The sequence below is a fragment of the Coenobita brevimanus genome, chromosome 65 (genome assembly GCF_032717465.1).
Source record: "Coenobita brevimanus isolate Jiangsu-jjx chromosome 65, ASM3271746v2, whole genome shotgun sequence".
NCBI lineage: Eukaryota > Metazoa > Arthropoda > Malacostraca > Decapoda > Coenobitidae > Coenobita > Coenobita brevimanus.
This window is the reverse complement of record NC_137018.1, coordinates 3,928,616-3,949,685: the sequence shown is the minus strand read 5'-3', so window position 1 is coordinate 3,949,685 and position 21,070 is coordinate 3,928,616. Positions and strand designations below refer to the sequence as shown.

General features: G+C 39.5%; 1 pseudogene; it reads left to right on the top strand.

Moving 5' to 3' along the window:
* The first annotated feature begins 5,283 nt into the window (after nucleotides 1-5,283).
* The window catches only part of LOC145404873 (protein CEPU-1-like), a 116,907-nt pseudogene continuing 101,120 nt past the window's right edge, over nucleotides 5,284-21,070 (top strand).

Here is a 21,070-nt window from a genome sequence, read left to right as displayed (position 1 = left end):
CCACCAAGTTAAAGAGTACTAAATGTAACTTAAATATAACCATCAACACATCAATGGCCGTGACACTGTGGCCTTTCCAGACACCCCCCCACCACCCAGCCAGCCCATTCATCTTCTCAGCACCCAGGCGTGAATGTGTATCGGACGGAGGACTATCGAACCCCGGGCCTAAGTCCTTCTGTGGGCGATAATAGTTAACGATTATGGGTCACGGTGATGGATTTGTGCCATACACCCAACACTGTTTTCTAGCGCTGGACGGGGTAGAAGGTGAGGTTTATGTAAAAGGTCTTTGCTCCATCGTCTACATGTTTTCGCTGCCAAAGATGTTATTTAGGACTTTTTTGCTATGACTGTTATAAGTACCAACATATCACACTGCGTCACCTTTTACGTAATCTCTCGTTCCTAAACCTCTTTGCTACGGTAATGACATTTTTCTCTTAATCTTACTAACACCTTACGATAGCATTCAACTTAGGGGATATGTGTTGTTCTGACGGAGTTACTGGAGTCTACATTTAACCCCAACATATTGAAAAGTCTCTGTCTGGAAAAATACACTCGTCTGTTGGTAGTGACACGATTTTTTTTTTTTTTTTAAGTTGTAGCCGTACTGAGGAAGGTGACTCATATCTACCTTTCTGGTCTCTAGACGACGAAGATACGCTTTAAAATCTCAAAATGAAACGAAAGCAGAAAATGCAGCAATGTATACGAAGAGCCTGAAACTTGTATCATATGTCATAGTTTTGTTGATCTTATCCCTGACGGCGTTCTTAAAGATGAGCTGTCACGTGATGGAGTTGCACGAAGGATGAAGCGTAATGTGTCCTTGCTTTACCAGTGCAGTGAGCTGTCCAGAGGGAAGAAATATACACTCATAAGGAATCTGTGAATTCTGAGATGATAAAACAGTTTCCACCCAACATGGACCTGTGGAGAATTCAGTGCATGCCGAAATCCTTATATCTTCTATACAAAAAAATTAGCCAATCAATCCATCAGCCAGTCAATCAATCAGTCAACCAACCAATGAACTTTAATATATATTTCGAAGATACAAAAACTTCGACCCGTCGTCTAATCGGAGAGGGTCCAAGATGGGCCGGAAAGGTTGCATTTTCTGAGTAAACACAGATCACATATACGAGCACAGTTCCTCCGAAGAAATATAACCTTCCTAATCATTCTCAAGCATCCATACACTGAGAATAGTGAGGTTGTTGCATAGCGTACCGATGTAACCATTACGCTGACTCATTTCTTTGTTCTCGTTACCAACAGACACTTTTGTTCATCAGTGGGAGGACGTCTAGTGATGACTGCTTCAGTACCATGACGTTTTTATAAATTTTGTTTCTGATACGTCTAGAATATCGTGTTCAGTTTGGAAAGGATATGTAGTAGTGGAGTTAATGAAGGCTTATTTTGCCATTCTCGTTCCAAAAATCGATGCTATCTTAAATGAAATAGTTCTGAAAGACGACCAAGTGATAATAAAGACGTGATCTCAAACTGAAGGGGTTAGTACCGAAGGAAGACAAGAAGGCTGAAGCATATCTACATACAACCCTTTAAGAGACATATTCGAACTTTGCGTTTTTATTTCGGCTAATGTCAACCGATATTTCAGAGACACCCATCGAGTACTGCTGATAGAAAGAAGAACTTTGACTTTCAGTACTGCTAAGGCCAAACGTTATGATACATCTTACAGAAACATATCCGAGGGTAAAGGGTTACATCTGCCGCCTAATAAAACAATGATATCTCGAATCTAAATATCTCTTTTACGATGACAGGCCACTCCAAAGCTAAAAAAAAAAAAAAAAAAAAAAGAAAAAAGTATTAAGCCAGAATAAGAGTTTAATGTACGCCACTAAAGAATTTATTTAGTATTATTTCCCTACCCTTTCTGTATGAGAGACCTTTGTAAACTAAAGAAAAAATCCTATGATGATGGGATAAAAAGTTAGTTTATTGAGATGGCTGGTATGAGAATCAAATTATTTATAACTGTTTGAATCATATCATCTGTCTACTAAAGGAAGCCGATGAGTTAACTTCAGGACGAGCATAAGTATTAACTATATTTTGTTATTTGAAAAAGAAAGTAAAACACAATAATTATCAGAACAGGATGAGGGTGATTACTGAAAATAATTTTAAAGCTATCTATTATTTTATTCCTGTTGTGGTGTACAGGTAAAGATAATTTCTTGCTTTGCACTTTGCTTCACAGAAACTAAAATCATTGTAAAGATTTCACTGTGATAATTAAGAATTTATAGACAGATCATGAGGCAAAATAACACGTGTACATGAATCCTAAATTTATTACACTGATGGTATATATGTTACAAGCAGACTGAAATCAGTAATTTCGTGAAATACCTTGTCAATTAGTAAAATCAATATAAACTGGGATGGGTTAACTTAGGATAGGTTAATTTAGGCTGAGGTTAGGTTAGGCTGGGATAATCTAGGTTAAGTATAGGTTAGATGAAGTTAGGTTTAGATGAACGTAAGTTATGTTCAGCTCCCATCTAAATTAACCTAACCTAACCTAACCAAACCCAGCGTAACCTAATCTAACCTAACCTAAACTTAACCTAGATTATCTAAGCCTTACCAAACCGCAGCCTAAATGAACCTGACCTAAATTAACCCATCGCAATTTAGACTCATTTCAAGAATTGACTAGACATATCGCGAAATGACTGGTTTCACAGTCTGCCTGTAACATACCTCAGTTCTTGCTGCATTAAAACAGCTGGTGATCTTGCTTCCTATAATTATCCAACAATTCGCTTCAACACATTATGCCTTTGGATAATGTGGGTGCATAATTTTACATAATTTTTTTTTTTTTCATAACAGGACTATTTCGCAGCTTTGAATGGAGAATGGATGAAGAATTGGTAGTTTTCATATGCAACTCTGAAGCTACGTTTGCAAATTATTGTAAAAAAAAAACTCATCCATTGTATAATATGAACAACAGGTTAAGATGATGATGATGATAGATTTCTTCATATACTTATCTTAATACCCAGTGCCTCGTATCGCTAAAATCCATTATATTTCCGTTTTTATTTTTACATCTTAAGACAGTACGTGTGGTGGATAAACTTAACCTTCTCATGGCAGGAACAACTCTATGTTACAGCAAATGCCGGGGGATTTGATTTAGCTGAGAGTGAGTCATAGGAGCCAGAGGGTATTAATAGTGATACTTATCCAATATCAGTTCCATCAGGAGACGACAGAAGGCTAGGTATTGGCAACAGAAGAAGACGAAGAAGAAGACGAAGAAGAAGAAGACGAAGAAAGAAAAGAAAAAGAAAAAATAAGAAACAGGAGAAGAAAAAGAAAATGAAAAGAAGAAAAAAAGAAAAAATGGAGGAGGAGGAGGAAGAGGAGGAGGAGATGAAGAAAAAGAAAAGGAGAAGAAGAACTCAGCTTGCGTACTTCCATTACCTTCTCTCGATTCATTCTTTTAACACCAATATATTCCCCCCCCCTCCCAAAAAAAAGCAGTTATTGATTCTTACACAGGAATTATCATCTATGTAGGGAAAATAATGATAATTAGAGCTTTGTGAGTCCAGTATTTTCTCGTCTCCTGCAAAATTTCTATAACACCAGCATATATATATATATATATATATATATATATATATATATATATATATAAGTGTGTCCGCCAATGCAGGCCACTATATATGTGTCCGCCAATGCAGTGCGTGGCCAGGTGAACACTCCCAAAGTTTATTACCCGGGCGGGGCGCGAACCCTGGTTCACCAGCGTACGAAACGCACACTCTACCACAGAGGCTCCTTATATATATATATATATATATATATATATATATATATATATATATATATATATAGATAGATAGATAGATATATATATATATATATATATATATATATATATATATATATATATATATATATATATATATATAAAGATTATGAGTTACTGATTCACACACAGTCACCTTCAGTCGATGGAGATGACAAGAGGGATGTAATTTACCAATGAAAAATATAATGGAGGCCTCTGCAAGTCAAAGACTTTTTCCTACCTGACAATGATATTTTCTTTAATAACGTGTGGTAAACTAAGAAAAAGTAAGAACAGAAGGAAAAAGAAGAAAACGAAAAAGTCGCTGAATGATTTCGATACAGTTGCTATCAACAAAACCAGTAATAACGGCAGTTTCGCCAATCGATAACATCAATATTTCGGAAACTAAATAATAATGATGATGATGATAATGATAATAATAATAATATCAATAATAGTAATAGTAATAATAATAATAATAATAATAATAATAATAATCATCTGTATTATACTGATCCGATTTCTGTATGTTTGTGTGTTTGTTACCGTAACACAGCAAAAACAGCGCAACGTAGAGCAATTTTTGTTAGAGCAAGGTACCGTTAAAATGTTCTAACATGAAGAAAAAAATAACAATTTCCAGTCCATTCGGGCCACCAGTTCCCGAGTTATGACTCATTTCTGGACTTTTGCTTGAAATTTATCATTTGCTTTTAGTGGAGAGGATGGATTAGTTCTTGGTCTGGCACTGAAATTACCAGCATGACGGAAGAGAGAAGAGTGCGTGTTTGTTGTATTATCACTCACTCGCCTAGCCTTCCTCGCTCCTTATACTCCTAAAAATGTATATTATAATGCTATATTATAATTTAGTATATTAGCAAACACTGTTATCCTGCCTCTGTCTGTCTGTCTGTCCGTCTGTCACTCTCTCTGTCTCTGTCTCTCTATCTCTCTCTTTTCTCAACGGGTGTCCTAGCAGGGTAAAAATAAGAGAAAATTCCTCGCTCCGTTTCGCTCACGGAATGAGTAATTCATATTTCTATTCCCTTTCCACTGAAAATAGGAACTGACACTGAGCGGAGACCGCTGAGGGCGTCCTTAGCTTAAGGCCGCCGAAGGAGGCCTTTAACCAAGTAATGCTAATACTAATAATAATAATACCACTACCACCACCACCACCACCACCACTGCTGCTACTACTACTACTACTACTACTAATACTACTATGCAAACACCTAAAAATTTAAAATCACAAATTTTAAAATTTTTAAGAAGTCACTAGCATCAAAGCCTCAAGGATCCATTAATTTCTCCCTTCACTAACACCAACATGTCACAAACTAAAAAGAAGAAACAAAAAATTAGAAAAGAAAACATTCGCCAATTATTGATCCCTACACAGGCACTATCACCCTGTGCCGATGGCGATGACAAGAGGCGACTACACAGGCAGCCCGCGTATGGACTCAGTCAGGGGTGAATCTCGCTTCTGTCCTCGGTTATTGATTTATTGAGGCGTGAGGGCATCTTTGGGATAAGGTGAGGGGGCAGAGGGTGTTGATAGATGAAGGCAGCTCCCCCTTTCTATCAATCCTCCTGTGCCATTGAGCCGTAAGGGTATCAATGCAACACCTTTAGGGTTTGTCCAGCTATGATGTGCCAGATGGCCTCGCATAACACTCACAATCATACGGCTTATTCTGTATTTTGTTCATTTATCCAGACAATTTTATTCACTGCAAGGAATATTTCTCTTACTGAAGAGGTTATATTTTACTTTCAAGACTTCTTCACTACAAAGGGGGCTTTCCAGAAATGGATATTACTACCTTGTAACTATATCAAATCCAAGAAAAAAGAAAGGGAAGAAACTGATCAGTATTTTAAGGAATCAGCCTACTAATCCAAAGGTATCAGACTAACGCATGTATACTGATTATGCAGAGGAACACTGACAGATGGACTCAGCAACTTATTATTCTCGTACGGTTTTCTGAGGTAACAAGAAAATTTTAATGTAAGGAATGGCAACAGACAAACTTTCACTAGATTTTGGCCAAGGTATGTGACCTCTCTAGATGTGGAACGTGTTATTCAGTTTTTGTTTATTTTTACCTTTTTATTGCATCCCTCATTTTCGAAGTCCCCCAGATCGAGTAAATCTTTAGGTAACAAGACATCTATCTATACATATCTACTGTATATCTGTATCTATCTATCTATCTGTGTGTGTGTGTGTGTGTGTGTGTGTGTGTGTGTGTGTGTGTGTGTGTGTGTGTGTGTGTATTGGGTAATAAAGGCTTTATCTGTTCCCTCTTGCTCGAACATCTCCCAAGGTGATTCATATTATTATGGGGGAGACATTTAGCAAAGAAGGGGTTTAACTGTGATTTCTTAGTCAGAGAAGTCTCCTCTGAGCCTGAATATAGCAGGAGTTAAAGAAATGTCAAAATAGTGAAGGAATTAACCACTACACAACCACTCCACAACCCCCAACCACTTCATAACTCCAGCCACTCCATGACCACGGCGATTATGTTCATTATGTGAAGTGCGCGTAGAGGCCATTATGCTAAAATGTAGACCCAAGAGCCAGGCACTAGTCGACCAAGCGAAAACGACCCTTAAGTCAAACCCAAAATGGTTATATCTCTCTGTCATCTTGGAAGGAGGGGGGGAGGTGAGGGGGGACGATTTTCTTTCTTTCTTTCTTTCTTTTTTTCGTTGTGGGTAGGGCTTGGAGGGAGTTTTTTTTTGGGGGGGGTGAAGAGACGGGGGGGATTGAGGAAGGATATATCTGGAGAAGGGGAAATACCTTTTTTTTTTTTTCTTTTCTTTTTTTTTTGGAGGGGAGGGGGTGGATGGGCGGAGGGAAACGGGGTGCGGAGGGAGGGGGAGAAAGGTTTTTGTGGGAGGGTGAGAAGATGGATTTTTTTTTTCTCTCGCTGGGGTGAGCGGGGTACAAGGAGGGATTTGGAGGGACAGTAGGGTGAGGAAGGAGAATTTTTCATTTTCATTTTCCTTTTTTCCTTTTTGTGGAGGTGGGGCGGAAGACAGGGTTGTGAAAAGGAGGGAGATATTTTTCTTTTCTCTCGTTGGAGAGGTGAGATGGAGGAGGGGGGATTTTGAGGGTTTGGTGTGGGGGATCCTTTAGGAGGGGAAGTATGAATGCTGATGGTGTGGGTAAGATAGGCTTGAGGATGGGGCATTGTGGGATTCAAGAAGGGGTATTTGGTGGGATGAGGAGAGTTATTTGGGAGTTGGGGAGGGGTATTTGGGAGTTGAGGAGGGAGATTTGGGAGTTAAGGAGGGAGATTTGGGAGTTGAGGAAGGGTATTTGGGAGTTGAGGAAGGGTATTTGGGAGTTGAGGAGGGATATTTGGGAGTCGAGGAGGGGTATTTGGGAGTTGGAGAGGGGTATCTGGGAGTTGAGAAGACGTTTTTTTGGAGTTGAGGAATGGTATTTGGGAGTTGAGGAGGAGTAGCCTATTTGGGAGGTCGGAGACAGAGGCATTTGAGAGGGTTTGGTTGGAAAGAAGTTTGAGGAGGTTGGAGAAGGCAAGTATCTCTTCGAGGAGGGGTTAAGAAAGATTGGAGAGGTTAAAGAGGCGGTTAGTGAGCTACTGAAGGGAACTGAGGAACTTAACTGGGTGTGAAGGAGGGTTGAAGATGAGAGGGATATCTGGACGGGAGATTTGAAGGGTTGAAGGAGTTGGAAGGGGGTTGACGAGGTGCCTTTAAAGAGGTCAAGAAGATCAAAAGTTTCGGAGGAGTTTTTGGTTTAGATGAGGTTGGGGGTTAGATGAGGTGGGGTGGAGGGGATCTAGCACCCTAATGGCACCAGATCATAAATTAAAGGCGGTTTTTGTATGCCTTCATGACGGTAAGGTCGGGGAGTGGAGGTAGCGCACCACATCGCCTCACTCTTAATTATAGACCTGAAAAACTACCCCGTTCCCTGGAAATATAAGGTGCCAGGCTCCTCACACATTATGGGTCTCACTGCTTTTGCTGTTGCTGGAAAGGGATCTTCGCCAAAATTTGCTGCTGAACTCACACCAACATCATCAGTGGTATCATCATCCTAAATCCTGAAATAGTGTAGGTGGCTGCAGTTATACCCTACTATGTGTAACTGTGATGTATAATTCTAAAGTTTGTTCACTTTTATCTTATGGAAATTGGCCACTCATAGAACTTAAATATTACATTAAGAGTGCATGAAAGTTGGTGAGAGATAGTTATGAGACATGGACTCTCTGATTACTACACTTCTATCACCTTAACTTGGCCCAGATTCTCGTCCTTTTTACTGTTTATTTTACGTAGCTCGGTAGCAGAAAAAGACAATGCTACTGCTCTACATCCCACTTCCTCAAGACGAGCACCGTATTCTGCTGTTAATCTCTTGTTACAAATCCGGTGATGGAGAAATGACAGTTTTAGACCAAGTTAGAGAAAGAAATTGCGTTTTCAGATCGACCCTCCAGTTTGATCACAAGCTCACCTGTCTACCAACTGAGATGATGGTGGTTACTGATCTTGGTCAGGTGAGGAGAAAGGTGAAATAGATACATGTCTCTCAGTAACAGGTTAATGGTTACCACAGACTGATAGGCACTACAATGAGGATAGGAGCATAATGTGGCAAGCGTAGTACCTTGCCACAAAGACATTTACTGCAGTGTCGTGGTGGTGAATTGGTTTAAGAGACAATGAAACTTAGCTCTCTGAATACCTTAGCTCTCCAAAAATTACCAGCACAAGGCTCTCTCTCTCTCTCTCTCTCTCTCTCTCTCTCTTTCACACACACACACACATACACACACACACACACACACACACACACACACACACGTGCAAGAGCAGGGTAAGCATCTTTTGTCTTCTCAAAATCAAACAAGAAACTGAGTGAGCAAATATACTATTTCTCGAAAAGATTTTGCAACAACAGATAAAAAAAAAATAATGTGTTCTTGATTCAGGTCAATAACTCTCAAAGTACCATAATCTTTGATAATCTTTTTTTGTCTGTATCTTTCTCCTTTGGAAAATTACTGGATTGATTATTTCGTCCCCAATAATTTTGCCCACACACACACACACACACACACACACACACACACACACACACACACACACACACACACACACACACACACACACACACACACACACATCATACTGACTGACTTTTCCAGAGCATGTACACCACGTCACAAAATTTTCAGACTGGTATTTGCTAGAACATTAAAGAAACGGAAATTTCCCGAACGAAATCAAAAGGACTGCTAAATTATTGTTTCCTTAGGGCTACAATTTGGGGAACTTTTTGAATGAATAAAATTTCCTCTCACGGCCAGTCCAAAAAAAAAAAAAAAAGTAGAGAAAGGCAATTACATAAATTCTCCAAAATATTCCTTGACACAAATTGATAAAACATAACACTAACTGCATAATAATCTTTCTCCCACAGATCTTCCAGCTCACGAGGGAGAGAGACTGCGTACCCCAATAGAAAACAAGAAAAAGACAAACAGTGGTGTAGGAAGAGGGCGTCTGTGAACAAGGCGCCCTCCCCCTTACTCTATGCTTCGCCCCCTAGCCTGCCCCCGACCCCTGCCACAATGAAGAGCAAGATCAAACTGGCGGTAACGGGGCTGGTGAAGGTGGTGGCTCGCCCGGAGGTGGCCTGGGTCGTGATAGCCTTGGTGCTCTTTACACCATTGTCTGGTAAGTGTGTGTGCTTCTTAAGTGGAGGGTATAAGTGTGTGTGTGTGTGTGTGTGTGTGTGTGTGTGTGTGTGTGTGTGTGTGTGTGTGTGTGTGTGTGTGTGTGTGTGTGTGTGTGTGTGTGTGTGTGTGTGTGTGTGTGTGTGTGTGTGAGTATATATTTGCTGTGTGTGCTACTTTATGTGTGTTCTTTAATGCTTACTCTTTGTACTTGTTGGTGTGTAAAGTGTGTGTGTTTGAATACTTACTTTACATTACTTTGAGAGACGACTGGCAGCTCTCCACGGCTCGTATTCTCATCAGTTAAGGAAGCTACTTAGCACCTTTTCCTTAACGATTTATTTTTTGATATGGCTGGTTAATATCCTTTTTCACGTTATTTATTCAGAGTATGGCGATACTGGGATGATTATGTAACACAGTAGAGAAAGTAAGGTGTAATAAACGTAGTAAATCGCTTAGGACAAGGAGTTACGAGTTCTGACCAGGAAGTCTCCACGCAGGACTTCATCTCATTTCTTACATATACGGTCTCCCTTTAAGAATTCGTCCCTCCTTATTCATGCCAGTGATTATCCTCAACCTGTATACTTGTTTGTGTAAAAAAAAAATGAGTGCTTGTTTCTTGTTAAAATTATTGTTTTTGTTGGTGTATAAAAAGTGTGTGTTTGTTTATGCATAAAGTGTGTGTGTGTGTGTGTGTGTGTGTGTGTGTGTGTGTGTGTGTGTGTGTGTGTGTGTGTGTGTGTGTGTGTGTGTGTGTGTGTGTTTACCTAGTTGCAGCATACGGGAATAGACGTAAGCTCGTACTGTCCTATGTGTGTGTATGTGTGTGTAACTAGTAGCCCAACTGCTATATAAACCTGATCTTATAGTGCACATGTTTGGTGAGGTACAGTTCATGCACGAGCGTCCTGAGTATGACATTACAGTAATATTCACTCCACTTCATTCCAGCGTAAGTCAAATAAAGGTAAATAGGATAAATACCAATACAATCAGGGTGCAAATCGAGTTAATCCATTTATTCTCGTGACGTATTTCTTCACTGTAACCTTCCTTTCTCTAGATATAATTAATTAGCTAGGAGAGATTTTTTGACTAGGAGGGCTAGGCGAGGTTTTTTCCTAACACCTTTACTGATAGAAGTCTCTCCTAAAGTGAATTAGATCCTTTGGTTGTTGCAAAAGTAAAAATGAGGCTCGTATTCTTGTAGGGTAAGGTGGCTCCCTAGCACCTCTTCCTTAGCGATTTATTTTCCAAACTACCCATTAATATTCCTTTTTTTTTTTTTTTTAGCGTCTTATATCTTTATATTATCGAGATATTTTGCATGAATAACACACAAGAATATAGTAACGAAGCAGGATCAGAAATAAATCGGTATGGAAGAAACGTTAGTAAGTTTACTAACCACACCAGAATACCGACCTAATATTACATCACCGATTTGAAGGGATTAATAATATTAATTTCCAATCACCATCCTATAAGAGTTGTCTCCCCAGGAAAATAAAATCATATTATAGCAACAAGAGATAAAATGAGGAAAGATGCTACTGTACGGTATGAATTAGTGCATTTCTGACCCTCTGACTGCGAGATAGCTTCAATTTCGCTGATTTAAAATGCTCGGTTGAAATACGGACAATGCAAATAGAAAAAACATCGTATTAAATGGGCCACAGATGATTGTTTTAGCGCCCTCACTACTAGGTGTCTAACGATGAAAATACAAGGTGGTTAAAATATACACAGTATTACGCTCCTCATCCACATTCTTCCGGCCGATTTCTTGTGTTGCGTGTACGGCTTAGCGTTAACAAGTTCTGATCCATTCATTCATTTCTTACTCAGACTGCCTTACCCACACCAGCAGACTGAGCCGCCCCCGGAACACATGAGATACCATCATTTGAATGTCCAGTGGAGCGCTATTTATGTACGACCCTGTCTTATTTCACGGGTAGCAGGAATAGATAAGTAAAAAATTGCCATCACAATAAACGGATTAATCACCAAAGGATCACACACACACACACACACACACACACACACACACACACACACACGCAAATGGTCTCTGCACGGGAAGGATTCAAGAGCGTCCGTATCGATAATAGGGATACGAATTTCCCTTGTCCTATCAGAGACCATATTATTGTAAACTGGATACAGTTGGGACAAAGATAATTATGCTGGTAGATATAATGTAGGTAATCCTGTAATGGTAATGATGGAACTGGAAATTCTAGCAGTAGTAAAGTAATAAAAAAAAACAATAATCAAGAGAACATGGTTACAACGCCATCCCATTCAGACGTGGATAGATGTAATATGCATCGTTGAATGTACTCAGTTCATTAGGAGTATTGTGAATTATCCAGAGAACAGAGAGCAGCAATGGTAGTAATATGAAGTAAGGCTATAGAGGGAGTTGTTATGAGGTGCGTTTTACTCCTGACGAGACATATTCCTGTAATGTAGAGTAATTTAACAAACATCGATTTATTGTTATTATTATTATTATTATTATTATTATTAATATTATATTATTATTATTATTATTATTATTATTATTATTATTATTACTACTACTACTACTACTGCTCCTCTTCCTCCGACTACTACTATTACTGCTGCAGCTACAGGCTACTACTGTTACTACTACTACTACTACTACTACTGCTCCTCCTCCTCCTCCTCCTTCTCCTACTACTACTACTACTACTACTACTACTACTACTACTACTGCTACTACTACCACTACTACTACTGTTTCTATTCCTACTATTACTGCTACTACTACCACTACTAATGCTACTAATACAATTTCTACCATTACTATTACTACTACTACTGCTACTACTACTACTTTTCTGTACGTCCGACACTGGGCATAGGCTTCACACCCCAATCCCTGAGGCCCAGCAGTCCTCCTACTTACTAATCACCTCTACATGCCACTACTTTGGCGCTAACACCCACCGTCCATAATGAATACATGCTAGGAGTGTCTCATATAGGACCGGTTTATTATGTAACTTCCTCATTGAAATAACTCCAAGTAATGTACGGGAAATACAGGACAACAGCAGTGGCATTAGAGTGAAGTAGATGGTTATGTAGAAGGGCTGTTTAACCTTTGCAACATCCTGCTCTTGCCATGTGGAGTATCGTTAATAGGTATCGCGTGGTGTATCCAGTCCATTGGAATAATTCTTAATAATAAACAGATCAAAGACAACAGCAGTAGTGGGAAAGCTGAGCGAACAGTACGAAAGGGTTTGTTAATTTGAAGACCATTTTATATTTATGTTACACGCTTCTACTGTAATGTTCACTACTGTAATAAGCCTCATTATACATACCTACCCTCGAGAACAATTCTAAATCTTGAAGAAGAAAAATGCTTTAAAGACAGCAGCAGTGATACTATTGAATTAATACTCACTAAAGAAAAGAAAATGGATTTGAAAATTGCAGGATTCTTGTAATGCCACTCTTTAATAATGTGTTTCACTGTAACTTGTACTGTATGGCAGCGCTCACATGGTTAATATTTACTGATAATATTTCTACTGACAATAGCATTTACCGGGTGAGGAAGAGGTTGATGGCACTGGCAATACAAAATATCGATGGAAACTGAACTGACGAGTTTCAAAGAATTTCTGATATTATAAACACTTCTTCACAGTATGTGGCTATTTATATCTCTATAAAATCAAAAGGTAAACTCTAGTGATAGTAAACACGTCTCTCGTAAGTTTTGCTAATAATGAGAATTCCTTGGGTCGGCTGCTCAAAGAAATGTCTGTCTATCTATATATTGCCAGAAGCCTTAATCCCGTCAGGGGTGGCCATAAACAAATCTCCTCCATGTCGTCCTATGTCAAAGAAATGTGATCCGTAAATATTGACCATGTGAAGGTCGTTTAATGACTCACTGTTTCCCTCGTTGTTTATGGAAGGAAAACAAAAAAGAGATTTTATTCAGCCATAGGTAAGCCACAGGAGCCTGAGAGAGAAAAATCTGTCACCATAAACCCACTCACGATCTGAACAGCTCTCAATATTCCACATCATTGAACATAAGATTTTTTTTTTTTTCAGCTGAGAGTAAGCCACCTAAGCCCGAGATAAGCAAGTGGTATAAAGGACATGGTTGTTATTAGTTGTTATGGTGGCGAACACGCGAAGGGCGGAACACAGCACTTGTACTGAACACGGGGTGATTCCTGGTATGGTATCCTCTTGCACTCTAGCACGCACACACACACACACACACACACACACACACACACACACACACACACACACACACACACACACACACACACAGAAGAAAGAGTTGGGTGAGGGAACGGAAGGAGAGAACACGGTGAAGATAAGGGAAAGAAACGCGTACAAAGGAAAGCAAAGGAAAGCCAACAGCAATAGCCTAATTGGTCCTTTCGATATTCTTTGCTTTAGGGAATGTTATATCTGACAAAATTATTTAATGAGTAAAAGACAAGGATAAAGAATAAAGGGGGGACAGAGGAAGAGGGTGAGGAAAGAAATGATTTAGGAAGAAAAGGGAGATGGGGATGACGGTGAAAGAACGATTGAAAGGAGGAAAGAAGACGAAGAAAATGTACGGTACGGAATGTAGGGTAAGGGAAGAGAGAGAAAGGAGGAAGAAGGGATGAGAAAGAGGGTAAGGGAATGATGAAGTGAATAAGAGGGGAAGAGGAAGAAGGCGCGCATGAGGAAAAAGAAGAGGGAGAGGAAATGGGCAAGAGAAACATGGAGAAGTTGAAATGGGGAAAAAGATAGCTTAGGTAGGGTATAATGATGAATGGATGGGGAAAAGAAAGCTTAGACTATGGAAAAATTTAAAAATGATAATGACAGTGTAAATGAGGGCGAAGTTGGGAATAGAACAATATTTTGGAGAGAAAATAAAGATAAGAGCTCTAGAAGGTGAATAAGAGCTTTTTAGGTGAGAGAAATACAAGGAATGAATAGTGTAGGAAAAGCTTTATATAAAAAAAAAAAAAGATGGGAAAATGATGAAGATGGAAAAGAAAATGGTTTAGCTGAGAAAAGAAAGGACTGGGAAGGGTAATGCTGGGAGAAGATGAAATAGTTGCGATTGTGAAAAGAAAAAGGGAAATATGTTGGTAGAGAATGAGGGGAGACAAAGAAATTATCTGTACATTAAGATAAAATAAAGATGTAAGTGGAGAATGAAGGAAACAAGATACCGTAGGTATAATAAGGAAAGGAGAAGCAGGAATACAAAAATTAGAATATAGAAAAATGGATTGAAAGATAATAAATGTCTTGGCGGGGTACAAATATAAATGGGGAATAACTGTGAAGATGGGAAGGAAAAGATAAGTGAATCGTAAAAGAACGAAAAGGGGTAAAACAGAAGAGAAGCAGAGACAGAGAGATCAAGAATGACTGGTAAAAGACGAGGAAAGAGAGTAAGGGATGAAGGAGAGAGAGAGAGAGAGAGAGAGAGAGAGAGAGAGAGAAGAAAGGTGTCAAAAAATAAGCAAAATAAAGAGGCCCTGAATTATGGATTATGACTGTAAGGTACTGACGCGAACTGACATCCCGCTGAGAGAGAGAGAGAGAGAGAGAGAGAGAGAGAGAGAGAGAGAGAGAGATGGAGGCTGGGGGGGGGACAGAAGGGGATTAGAGAGCCAAGAGATCTGACAGCAAAGAGAGACAAGAAAGTTAACAACAAAGACACAATAGGTCTGACAGCAAAAACGGATGAGATATGACGGCAAAGAGAGAGAGAGAGAGAGAGAGAGAGACCTGACGGGAGCATCAAGAGAAAAGTTGGGTGCCAGCGATAAGTGTAAACAAGAGGGAGATGAAGTGAGGGATTAGTAGGTGACGAGAGCAGAGGGTGAGGGAGGGAAAGAGGGAAGGAGGGAGAGGGTAAGGGTGAGAGTAGGGTGAGGGTGAAGGTAGAGGAGGGTGAGGGCGAGGGTTGAGGAGGTTGAGAGTGAGGGTACAAAAACTACAAAGTAAAGCATACAGGAACACACCTACTGCTCCTTTTGAGGGAGTTTGTTGCAGAATAGGCTATAACTAATGAAACTATTCTATGTCAAAGGTAAGAATAGGAAAGCAGGAAGCGGTGAACCCGATAAGAAGGCCAAGATGAAGAAATGCAAACAGAAAACTGAATGAGGATGAAGGAAGCAAAATAGGTTGTCGAAACATAAATGAAAATATGGAACCATGAAAACAGTTATGCCAGTGGAAGAAAGGGCAGTAGATATAGATAACTGAAGCAGATACGAAATTAAGGCGACGTAATTCGAGACGGAAGCAGAGGAAAAGATGGCCGACAAATGAATTCGAAATATAAATGTGGATGGCAAGACACATGGAAGAAAGTAAAAGAAGAAAAGGGAGAAAATGCAAAGAAGTGAGAATGCAGGGAAGGAAGGAAGGGAAATGGAAAATAATAAAAAAGATAACCTGATAAATGCTACTGGATAAGAGATAAAAGAAGACGGACAGGAGAAAGAAGGCAGGAAAGACAGAGAAAGAAGAATTGGCAGATCAAGGGTTTGAAATAAGGGTAGGAAAAATGGAATAAAGTGACGTACAGGATGAAAGGAAGAATGGCAGATAAACCAACTGAAAAGATGAGAATCAGCAAAATAATAATATAGACACATGAAAAAGAAAATGGAGAGAAAATATAGAAAAAAAACGGAGGGATAAGAAGGAACGAAGGCAAAATGAAAATACAAAACTGACAAAGAGAAAGGAAGACAAAGATGATTGGAATAAAGGGAGGAGAGGAAAATAAAGGAAACACATAGGGTAGAAGGAAGGAGGGAGACAGAAAGAGGTAGAAGATAAAATAGAGGGAAGGATCGAAAGAAGGGAGTGCAAAATAAAAATAAGTGATAGATACAGAGGAGAGGAAGATAGGAATATGACGGTAAATAATGAGAGATTAGAGGAAGCACGGAGGAGAGTAGAAGAAAAGGGAAAAAAAGCTAGGGCAGATGGTGGGATGGAGAGGAAGAGAAACAGGAAAAAATATGACTGATAAAGACGGAAGAAGGGAAACAAGCAGATAACGACAGATGGAAAGAGAAAAGAAAGGAAAATTAAAGGAAACTAGAAAAACGAAGGGGAGAGATCGGAGGCGAGGATAACACAGAGGATGAGTGAAAAATTAATATACCTAATTAACACAGAAGAAAAAAAAAGGATTAAAGAAACAGAGACGAGAGGAAAATAAGTGAGGGGATACGGAGAAAAGAAAAACGAAAAAGAGCAGTAGACGCAGAAAAAGGCAAAAAGAGGGATGAGGGGGAAGGAGTGTAAAGGGAAAATAAGTGACGGATATGGAAAGCATGAAGACAGACAGACAAATGTCGATGGAAAAGATAGGAGGGAAAAATTAGAGAGGGTATGAGAGGGAAGGAGTGAGAGAGAGTGACGGTATAAGAGGAAAAAGGAATACGAATTGAAACTGAATCATGGGCAGAGAAAAAAGAGAGACGAGAGGCAATTGGAAAGGAGGTATGAGTAGAAATAAATAAAGAGAAATGAAGAAAAAAACAGGAAGAAGCAACAGAGTGGTCGAGAATTTGCTGGGCAGTGTGGTTGGGAAGCCAGAATGTAGAGGGGAAACAAAAAATGTGATTGGCATGGAAAAAAAAAACAAATAAATGTAACAGAAAAAAAGAGGAAAGACAGGAAACTCTAGGGAAAGAGGAAAGGAGAGAGGAAGAGGCAGGAGGCAGAATAAACAATGGATATAAAGGAAAATAGAAACTAGAGACGAGATGCGACGAAACGCGGATGATGGAAAAGGAAAGAGAGAAAGAAAGGAACATGTGAGAGAAAGGATGATCGACATGACAGAATGCAAGAGTAGATTTATATTTAGGCAGAAAGCTCGATAACAGGGAGGCAGAGAAAACAGAAACAGAACTAGAGGGACAAAGGTACATTGAAGAAGGTGATAAAGGAGACACAAAGATAGATGAAAAAGGTAGACAGAAAGACAGATACGAAGAATGTTAGACCTGATCCACTTCGCTAAGATGCCTTATTTTAGAGCAGGCCCTTCCCATTATTTTTTACTTTTTTTTTAGTTTAGTAGAAAATTATTGAAGTGGAGGAACAAGTTATAGCCTCCATTATCCATTGCCCTACTGAGTTGGACAAATCTATAAAAAAAAAGTCTGGCAGTAGCAAGATTAAACTAAAAATTAAATACTACTATCGTTCCAAACGCCATACAGAAAAGTGTCCACACAGCTATAGTACACTGACATTCTTCTGTGCAAAATGGCGTGAAATTAACGAACACACAAAAACATGAAACCGCCAGACTTGTCCCTTTTTCTGGATTAACATTTCACCCCATAAGACCGTTTTATAAAGCCAAAATCTCCCCCTATCAAAAAAAAAAAAAAAAGAAGAAAGAAAGAAAGAAAACGAAATATGGGATAATGAGCCGAAGATACGCTTGTGCCAATTTGAAAGAGAATTGGTGAAGAAATAGGGAAATGGCGCCAAACTGAAAATTGCTTGAAAGAAGAAGATGAGAAGAAGAAGAAGAAGAAAAAGAAGAACATGAGAATGATGATGATGATGATGATGATGATGATGATGATGATACTGAAGAAAAAGAAGAAGAAAAAGAAGAAAATCAAGAAAATCAGTAGGTCTCAAGCATAGACTGGGAACCTAATGACGTCACCAGATTGAAGAAGTTAAAGAAGAAATTGGCTGAAGGAGAATTAGCAAACCTAGAATCCAATGGCCCACTCAGAGGAACAAAATCGTCTGGTGATAACAAGAATGACTATAAGAGTCGTCCCTACCATGAGAGGGCTAAGAAAAAAATGGCATACGGAAATAATTAAGAAGACACGAAGGACGAGAGCTGAAGGTATGGAAATGTGCTGATATGAAACAGTGAGGAATTAGAATTGGAGAGATAGAAGATAAAGTGAGGAAGGAAATGAGAATAAACGCTGAGGAAAGATTATGAGAGAGAGAGAGAGAGAGAGAGAGAGAGAGAGAGAGAGAGAGAAAACAAGTAGGCACACTAACTGAGAATAATGCAGAAAAATATTTAGTTACTTAGAGCAAAGAAGATTAAAAGAAAAGAGGTTGTCTGAGAATAGAAAGGAATGAGAGAGAAAGAGGTGATAAAGGACAGATAAAGCAGGATAAGGCAGACAAAATGGCTCAGATGGGGCAGGGCGAGGGAGCAAACCCCCTCCCCTCTCTCTCTCTCTCTCTCTCTCTCTCTCTCTCTCTCTCTCCAGCCAGATACGTAAAGCTGCAATTATTTTCATGTTTTTATGGAGCCTTCCTCGCCTTCTCTCCTGAGCTCTTTTTTTTCTTTTTCTTTTTTTTTTATCCAGGCCCCCAGAGGCGCCCTCGTAATAAAAATAAGATAAAATCATTTTCTCGGCGCACCGCTGAGAAAGTCGCTCAACATTAAGCAGCTTTAGACTCCCAGGAACACTGCTCTCCATTACGCATTTCTGTGTTGCCAAGAACATTTATATTTTGGTCTGGATGACGAGGAATTTTAGGGCACTTACTCTGACCTGACAAAGTTCCCTAACCCCTTTTATCTCGGTTCATGGCTAAGGAAAGTCTGGCTGATGGTTTTATTTGTGTTGTAACCAAGGAGATTCATTCCTAGCTCATAACTGTCTCAGTAAGTTTCATGAATCAATGAGTTAATATTTACTCTGATCTGGCAAAGTTCCCTAACCCCTTTTAGCTCGGTTCATGGCCAAGGGAATTCAGACTGATGATTTGATTTGTGTAGTAACCAAGGAGACTCATTCCTAACTCCTAACTAAGGCTAATTATGTTTGATGCATCCACGACTTAGAAGTCAAGTTGTGCAAATAAACAAGTTCAGTCAGGTGAAAACTGACTATAGGCAAGACATTTCGTGGTGTCGTATCTTGTCAGCTAACCAGGCTTCCCTACACCTCCTCCTTGCCGTTTTCATTTTATGTTTTTTGAATAGTCTCTTATGTAATTCATGCCCGTTTAATGAGACAAATACCACACGAGAGAATATTTAAGTGCAGGATAAAAAACATAAACGTTAGGGGAGGGATGTTAGAAATCCTCCTAATTTGAAGAAAATACCTTTCATGGTTTTCACTTACAGTTTTGCTCTCGTGTCAGTGGATGGTTTAGATGTAGGTGGAGAAAATAATGGTGCTAAACCCCTTCGGTCAGAACAAAATCGTCTAACAGGACCCAAAGAAGGAAAAATAATCCTGTGACTAAAGCCTCAAGGGTTAATGGACACTTTCTCACACCTTCATTCATGGGGTTATCTCTTCAGCTGAATAGAATAGTCTGGCCGTAGCCAAAATATAATAATAATAATAATAATAATAATAATAATAATAATTCATCCATCCATCATGCAATCCTGTCACCCATGAGGAGAGTAGGAGCCCGGGGCAAGTCAAGTTGGTCCTGACATTTAAGATGAGAGTGACCAGCCTCACTTATCCCCTGAGTGGCATTACGTGAGCAATAAACCCCAACCTCCCCTTGGATATAAACCTACACACGCTCAGTCTAATATGATGATGATGAAATGATGATAATGATAATAATAATTACAATAATAATAATAATAATAATAATAATAATATTGTGGTAGGTGGGGGTGCTCACCATCCACTCACTCAATGTAGTGCAGCTCTCGGGTGTCTGCTCTGTCCTCTCCTCCATCCTTCTTTTCTTCCAGCTTCTGTCTTTCTTTCCTTCATTCTTTCCTCGTCCTTCTGCCTACGGGTGACTTTACACTCCCTCTTCTGTCTTTCATTCCTTCATTCTTTCCTCTTCCTTCTGCCTGTGGGTGACTCTACACTGAGTGACAAGCCAAATGGTTTCCTGTACACCAGGAAACCATTTACTACGCTGGGTGGTAACCATATAACCAAATTTTGGCGCCTGGTGGTTTGGTGGGTAATTATTGTGCTCCAATCGGATTGAGCCGGTGAAGGTTTATATCCCAGGGGTGGTTGGGGTTTATTGCTCACGTAATACCACTCAGGGATGAGTGAGGTTGGTCACTCTCATCTTAAATGTCAGGACCAACTGCCTAACCCCGGGCTCCTACGCTCCTCATGGGGCGGCGTAGGATTGGATGATGGATGGATGGATGGATAATAATAATAATAATAATAATAATAAAGATAGCCTGACGGAAGAGAAGAAAACCTTTCACAACTTCACTGATTCAAGACAAACTGGACAGGACATCCTTTCATACCCATTTATATATTGTATCTCCTACCTTTCATAGCTATTCATATAATTAGTTCAGTGTGCTCTGAAGCTCTATGGATGCACCAATATTTAGAGGCTGGAGAGAATAATATAGAGTCCTATTTGAGTGGTATTTTAGCCACGTATAATGTAGAAATGGATGTTCAGAAAC